Source organism: Eleutherodactylus coqui, chromosome 2 (genome assembly GCF_035609145.1).
Source record: "Eleutherodactylus coqui strain aEleCoq1 chromosome 2, aEleCoq1.hap1, whole genome shotgun sequence".
NCBI classification, from domain to species: Eukaryota; Metazoa; Chordata; class Amphibia; order Anura; family Eleutherodactylidae; genus Eleutherodactylus; species Eleutherodactylus coqui.
This window is the reverse complement of record NC_089838.1, coordinates 143006420-143014395: the sequence shown is the minus strand read 5'-3', so window position 1 is coordinate 143014395 and position 7976 is coordinate 143006420. Positions and strand designations below refer to the sequence as shown.

Sequence of the window (7976 nt, the reverse complement as noted above, 5' to 3'; positions counted from 1 at the left end):
TAAAAATGTGATTTATACAAATGGTCATTTTCTGATGACTCTTTTCTTTTAAAGCAGACAATCTCTTTGTGATCAGGGTATGATTTTAGACATGTACTAACAGGTTGGAGAGGGAGAAAGATGAGTCAAAAGAATGATGTGGCAGATATGTAGGCACACAGATCAAATGATCAACTGCTGTATCTATAACAAGGCACATTTTAGATGTGTAGCAAGGCAGACATTGGTAACAACTTTCAGTAAATGAGTTAGAAGGAGAGGTCATTAGCACAACATTCAGGGTAAAGGCTTCACAAAAGATACTATAAGGCCGGGTTCACACACGGCGGATTCCCGTCGGAAATCTCGCGGTTTGGCCGCAGCAAAAACCGCGAGATTTCCGCCGGGAGAACCGCCGCGGTTTAAGCCGCGGCAGCTTTGAAGCGGTCCGACCGCATGCTTTTCCGTTGCGGCCGGCTCTCCCATAGAGGAGAGCGCGGCCGTAACATAAATAAACAAAAAAACGACTGTAAACAGACATGCTCAATCTTTTGAAACCGCGGCTGCGACCGCCGCAGCCGCGGTTTCAACCGGATTTACCGCAGCGGATTAGCCGTCCCGTGTGGACGAGGTTTCTGAGAAACCTCGTCCACATGGCTGGCTAATCCCGAGATTAGCGGCCGCGGGCGGATCTGCTGCGGCAGAACCGCGGCAAATCCGCCCTGTGTGAATGCAGCCTAAAATAAGCACTGTAATTTTTTAATTGTAATTCAAGGTATGCCTTAACAAATTGCATGCTCTTTATGTTTTAGTCCTTAGTCACACGGGCGTTTTTTCCCGCGATTTGCGGATCGCATGACGGATGCGCATCCGCAAATCGCGTGACCGGGGCCGAAAAATCGCCCAAAAAAACTGTTCCTAGCCGTGTTTCAATAGAAACGGGCCGGAGCAGTGCAGCGCTGTCCAGCGCATTGAATTCAATGGAGCTGGCAATACAGCCGGCTCCATTGAAAGCAATGCGCTGCGGGCGGTCTCACGATGAATTTTCGGGAAGGGCTTAAAAATATAAGCCCTTCCCTGCAATTCATCCAGAAATGTGTAAAAACAAAAAATATATATATATACTCACCTGGTCCTGGCAGACGGAGTTCAGCCGCGGCCGGCGGCAGTTCTCCTGAACTGCTCTGAGTAGTATTCAGCAGCCGGGGATTTAAAATCCCCGCCTGCTGAATGAGCTGCCTCTGATTGGTCACAGCCTCACCAATCAGAGGCAGCTCTCACTTACCCATTCATGAATTTACCAGGACCAGGTGAGTATATATATATATTTTTTTTTTTTTTTTTTTTTTACACATTTCTGGATGAATTGCAGGGAAGGACTTATATTTTTAAGCCCTTCCCGAAAATTCATCCCACGCTCCCCGGCAGCCCATTGCTTTCAATGGAGCAGGCTGTATTGCCGGCTCCATTGAATTCAACGTGCAAACATCATTCTTTTCTGCCACAGCTGTTACAGCTGTGGCAGAGGAGAATGATTTGTCTACTATATGTTCTCAATGGGGTCGGTGCTGCTGCCGCCGGCCCCATTGAGCGCATATGGAGAAGAGAACAGGAATCGCAGATCGCAGATAGGTGCGATCTGCTATTTCTGTTCTATAATTTATCGGATGAGCGCATAAAAAGTGCTCATGTGTCTGATACCATTGCAAAGCAATGGTTTTATAAAATCGCCGGACGTATGCGCAAATCGCGCGAAAAAACGCCCGTCTGACTGAGCCCTTAAACTGTGAAAATACTTGATTGTGCACTTTAACCTATACTTTATGAACACCAAGGACCATATACATTTCTATAATAATTATCACAATGTACTTGCAGTGATATTGTTTGTGTACTTCTTTAAAGATTACCATAAAACAACACAATACTTCACATGAATAAAACACATAAGCACAGAAAGTAAAGAAAACCATTATTAATCAGTTAATTAATTTCCTGTTTACAAATATTGATAGTACCTTATTAATGGTTTAGTGTCCCCTATATCTTACATTTGAGCTTATTGAATGCTAACCATTCTTCACTTACCAAAAAAAAAGGCAAAAAAGTTGCAGGTATTTTAATTAGTCCTGTTAGCGCCCAGTAAAGGCCCTTTTACACACAACGATTATTGCTCAAGATTCGCTCAAATGCCACCCTTTAAGTGATAATCGTTGCGTGTAAATGTGCCAATCTTTAATTTTTTTGCCAATTTATGTTTGTCATAAAATCCATCCCTCGACAGAAGAGCTGATAGTAGGGACTTCACACTGTGTTCTCCACAGGGAGCGCTGATAACATTTTCTCAGCTGTCAACTGCACGGCAGAACAAAGGGAATGTATTTAGTGAACATTAGTACCTGTTAGTAGTTTATGTAAAATGATGGCTCAAAAGCCATCTTTTGAGCGATCATCTTTGTGTGTAAAAGGACCTTAAGGTTTGTCTACATTCAAAATAATCAGATTTTGCATTTAATCAGCTAAGCCAGCTTCATTTGGCTCTTTAGGCTCATATTCATTTTGCTTGCTGAGTCATCTGGCAGAACAGTTACAGAGATGGACAAATTAAGCCCGAACTCATCAATCATGCATTGAAGCACATTTTGTGATTTTGGCTATTCCAGTTAACTGCAGGCCAGTATATTTCTTATAATATTACTGTTATAACCCTATGAATGGATTTTAACTTTATTTAAATGTCCATGTGGGTTGATGAACAGTTTCTATATAGCTTTCCCAAGAAATTAGACATTTCAGACTTTAGCATTAGAGCACAGCTACCCTTACTTTTTTGGATATGAAAAACTTTATTATCATTGAATTGTTTATTCATTACATTTTGCGGTTGTTATTATGTGCATATGTATTTTTCCTCTCCAGTAAAATAACAATATGCAAACATGAGTGTATTTAACCAAAAATTTCAATAAATGTTATCCATGTAGTTTAAAATAGACAGCCTATACTCAAGACTTACAAGTAATGATTTGTAAAGCCTTTGATGTACTTTCTGGTCCTTGATCTCAAATATTTGATTTCTTTTCCTACCATGCAAATGATTAAAGCAAGAGATGCTCTTAAAGTAGAATTACAAAACCTTGAAATTACCTAGAGCAAACTTCTAAGTTAATCCAATCGCTCATGCTAATCCATGCAATAATAATATTCCCAGGGTTTTTAGCTTTATGAAAAAGACTTCTAGAGAATTAAAATTAAATGAAGACTTTAAAATATGCTTCATACAAAATATTAATGTGGTAAAGTTACACAGTTCTGTATTAGTTATGCTTTCATGCAAACAAATGTAATTTAATATTACTATTATAAATAATAATTCGACTGTTCATTAACAAAACGGAAAAATTAATAGAATCCTTAGTATTCAATGGATTTATTTAAAATATTGACATTGTCAAAATTCAAAAGATGTTTTGCATTTACTGCCTCCCTTTTAGATGGATATATTTGATTGCAGGTTGGTGTTTCTTTATGATAAAAAAATCTCATTAACCACCAAACAATTTGGCCAAATGGTTTCTCAGGCTAGGAGAAAGAAATATTAACAGTTTAGCCGAAGCACCCTTCTATTCTTGCAGCTCTATTTCTGCCTAGGATGGAATTAGAGCTGTGGTTTTGACGTGTTTAAAATCCAAGAGTCTTAACATTGAAACAAGACCAAAACCGCTGCAATAGCTCTATTGTAGGTAGAAACAAATCAGGGTTGAGGTGGTAGTTGTATGTGCTAAACTTGCAGTTGTCACTTCAGCCTGTGCAGAGCAAAGGGGAAGGCAATATAGGATGAGCAAGGAGAACAGAAGGATGTAAGTGTCCTGTCTCCCCTTTAAGGCTGTAGATGACCCCAGGTGAGAGGATAATATGGACTTTTGCCCATATTAACCGCACCCCTTCCTTTTTCAATTAGAAAGCATACTTGTTCTGGGATTGTCACATGCGGAGATGTTTTTTTTCCAATAACAGGAGAGAGTGGATGAGCACTTGCTCATCTAATCAATGTTGTATGTATAATTAAGCTTCTCATTGACTCTACAATACAGTTTTTTAACCCTTCAGATTCAATGCTGACCATGACTTTTTTTATGTACATGATATTTATTAGTCAAAAATAAAATAAATAAAAGATTACACAGAATTGTTATCTCAGCCATTCTAGTGCAGCCCATACTATAAAAGTATCAGTAAACATTGTAAAAAGAAATCTCCAGAATAACCATTTCCTTTTCATTTCATCTCCCCAAAACAGGAATTAAAAGTAATCAAAAATGCACACCAAAATGTTACCAATTAAAACTACAAGTTGCAGCAACACAGACAGAAGTCCTAAGGTAAAAACAAATGGTTTCATTGTGCAATAGTACTAAAATATGGCAAAAATTACACATGTTTGGTATTATCATAATCGTAACAACCCGTAGAATAAAGTTAAGGAATTAGTTATACTACACAGTGAACAATGTAAAAATAAATCCCAAAGAACAAAGTCAAAATTGGGTTTTATTTGCATCTACCTGCAAAAAATTATAATAGTTATTGAGTACATGCAAGGTACCCCAAAATGGACCCTATAAAAAGAACAACTTAACCCGTAAAATACAAGGTCTCATATAGTTACATTGAATTACAGATAGAGCTTGAGAAAAGCTCCTGGAGAGAGCTGAAATGTCAAATTAGTACTGGTGGGTGAATAAAAAGACTCACTCTTTCTATAATCACATATCTGAAGTGCTACTGTGTTACCGCTTTTACATTATTAAATATTGAAGTGACCTTAGGTCAGGATACACACACACACACACACAAATATATATATTTCAGTAAAAGAGAGTGTGTGCCTCTCAGGAATAGTTCTGACATCGCTGTTTACTGGCTCCATTGGAAAGGCTCTCTGTGCTGTAGAACGCAAGGCACGAAAGGCCATGGATGTCCCCTTTGCTGACATAAGACATATGGTAATTGTTTGCTAACCTGTGATGTTTGAAGTTTTGGTGATAGGTCTGTTAATGATGGCAGTGCCAAATGTTTAGATAGAGGCCAGGTGGCCAGAGTTTTGTTTATGTACCCATTTACTGTCAATATGTGAAGCGCTGTGTACATTTATATGGAAATTGTAATTTTGGTTTTAATATTGTAAAGGAACTGATAATACTCACTTCAAGATAAAGTCGGATAAAGTCGCTTCTGGTGGTGAATTCAAAGTAGAGCTCTCCACATTAATTATAACTGAAAGAAAAACAATATGCAAATGTTATTAGTGTGATCCACTGCATATATATCAATGTTATTCTAAATACTAAAATTAGACTTAGACATCTTTCCTTTTCATATGATTTTGTAATATATTCACATTGTTCCTTGCCCATAAACCCCATAAATGTCAACATTATAAAAAATGACAAGCTTTTAAGCTTTTACAAGAATTTTAAACTTCCACAGTGAGTGTTAAGATGGGCAGAATTAATGAGAAATACATTTAGAAAGGAATCAAAGACAACAGGACCTTCGCTTGAAAAAAACGATTACTTGCCAACTGTCACAGACTACTTGTTCACTTTGCTGGCGACTCTGATTAGAGCCCAATAGAAAATCTTAAAAAGATAATAATGGAGTCTCATTTTATCTTTGGCTTTGGATTTAGAAGAGAATAGCTTAATCTTAAACTGCACTGCAGAAGATAAACATCAAACAGGTGCCTGATAGAGTAATGAAGAAAATCACGGGCAGCACATTTTGGAAGAGATCAAAAAGAAGCAATAAAGTTTCCCATTAAAGTATACAGAATAAATTGGTTCTAAAGTGTGAATGAGCCTAATCTGACTACCTTGTGATACAGAAAGAGACAAAGCTATTTGCAGACAGCTTTACAGAGCATTAGTTACACAACTACTTACTGATTACTTACATACTCTTCTATCTAACACAAATCTAAATGGTTTAAAAAAAAAAGAAGGTAAAAGGAAAAATCATGTAGCTGTGTCCTTAAGAATGTGCTTCTCAATAAACCTCTCTACGGTTTTCTTATTCTTAAAAGACATTGAATTAATTTTTATCCAACAAAAAAAATGGTTATCCTAGTCTCATGTAGGTAATACCAATGCTAGCAACTACAAGGGCCACTCTTACGAAAACACTGTACATCTCTTCCCCCATCACCTGACCGCTTGTCACATTCTGAATGTCTTTTATGTATATTGCAGTCACTGCAAAGCAGTGTAAACCCCTGTCAGATGCCTATCAGGCACCATTTTATTCTAAGATATGTCCCTGATTTTTATGTTCACTATTCTGTGCTATCAGTCTAATGATGCTTCAGCACAGCATCACATGAGCAAGGGACTGTATCATCTCTGCCTGCTGAGAGGACACAGTAATCACTTCCTACTATACGCAGCTAAATAAGCTACAGACCATAAGTGTACAGTCAGGGAGGATGAAGAGGACAACAGGAAGTTTCAGATGGAAAAAAAATGACTAAACAAGATAATTCTAGATGACTAAAGGCCCATTTACACATAATGATTATCATTCAAAATTTGTTCAAATGACCAAAAATGAGCGATAATCATTACATGTAAATGCTACCAATGTGCAGTTTTTGTCTGAATGATGATTTTAAGGTAAAATTAAAATCTATTGTTCAGCTGCAGGAGATAAAGTATCTCTCAACAGACCACGTGCGGTGTTCTTCGTGGGAGTCAGGAGATTACATTGCATTTTGCTGGCAGCCCCAGCGAGAACAATGCAGCTGTTTGCAGAGCCCAGCCCGCATGCTGGGTTTTGCAAACAGCTCCCAGAGGCCCATTTACATGCAAATGAAGATGATAACGTGTTGATGGACATTTGTGCACTAGCTTTTAAACCCCTTTCCACCCCAAGGTGTACATTTAAGCCCTGAGTGGGAACCAGTTCCCATGAATGGGCATACATTTACGCTCTAAGGAGGCAAGGCTTTAGAAGCTGAGACCGCACCATCTGCAGCGGGACCCATTTGTGATGGACAGCCAGCCTTCTGCTGCAACAGCAATCAATGTTGATTGCGGCATGCAGAGTTCACAGAGAGAGGGCACTCCTATGTTGTCCTTGGCCCTTCACCATTTAATTGTGGAGGGCCAAGGAATTGCCATGGCAACCGGACATCCAGGTCTACCATCGCCTGTGATCATTATGACAAGCAATAATGCATTACAGTACAGAAATATTATTATCAGTTTCAAGTTCCCTACACAGACGTAAAAAATAAAAATAACAGAAAAATATAAAAGAAAATAGAAAAAAAACAACCTGTTTTGTTCACTTCCGCTTTTTGTGTAGAGAAAAAAAAACACTTTAGCACTGGCACATCTGTGATAACCTATATTAAAAAAATTGAACATACTTTTTATCCTGCATAGCAAATGCTGTAAAAAAAAAAGCAAAAAAAAGGAGCCAAAATGCCCTTTTTTGATCATTTCACCTTCCAAAAAAGCCCCCAATTAAAAGCAATCAAAAGGGCCACATGTACCCCAAAATGATACCAATAAAAACTACAACTTGTTACTCAAATACAAAACCTTACAGAGCTCTATCAATTGGAAAATGAAAAGCTATTGGACTTTGAATGCAGCAATGAAAAAAAATAAAATTTACAAAAAAAAGGTTAGTTTTTTGGCAAAAATGGAAAAATGTATAAGAAAATATATAATTTTGGTATTGTTGTAATTGTACCGACCTGCAAAGAAAATTTAGGATGTTGTTTATACTGTATGAGTAACACTGTGAAAAACAAAAAGGGCAAAGCTGATGTTTTGTTCTCCCTAGCATACAATACTCCTCACAGGGAATAAAGAATCCCCTGCCACAGCTGTCACAGCAATGGGATGCCGGCAACCACTGTAATGATTTTCAGGGAAGGGCTTTAAATACAAGCCCTTCCCTGAAAAATCATCCCTAGCTTGTGTAAAAAA

The 7976-nt window shown here is 38.0% G+C and overlaps 1 protein-coding gene across 2 annotated transcripts in view; it reads right to left on the bottom strand.

Annotated features, from left to right (window-relative positions):
* SYT1 (synaptotagmin 1) overlaps window positions 1-7976 on the bottom strand; it is a 565005-nt gene that overhangs the window by 404801 nt on the left and 152228 nt on the right. For both annotated transcript variants that reach the window (XM_066591696.1, XM_066591697.1), the window contains exon 3: window positions 5187-5256. The gene's annotated coding sequence lies outside the window, so the exon portion shown is untranslated. The remainder of the gene's footprint in view (window positions 1-5186; window positions 5257-7976) is intronic.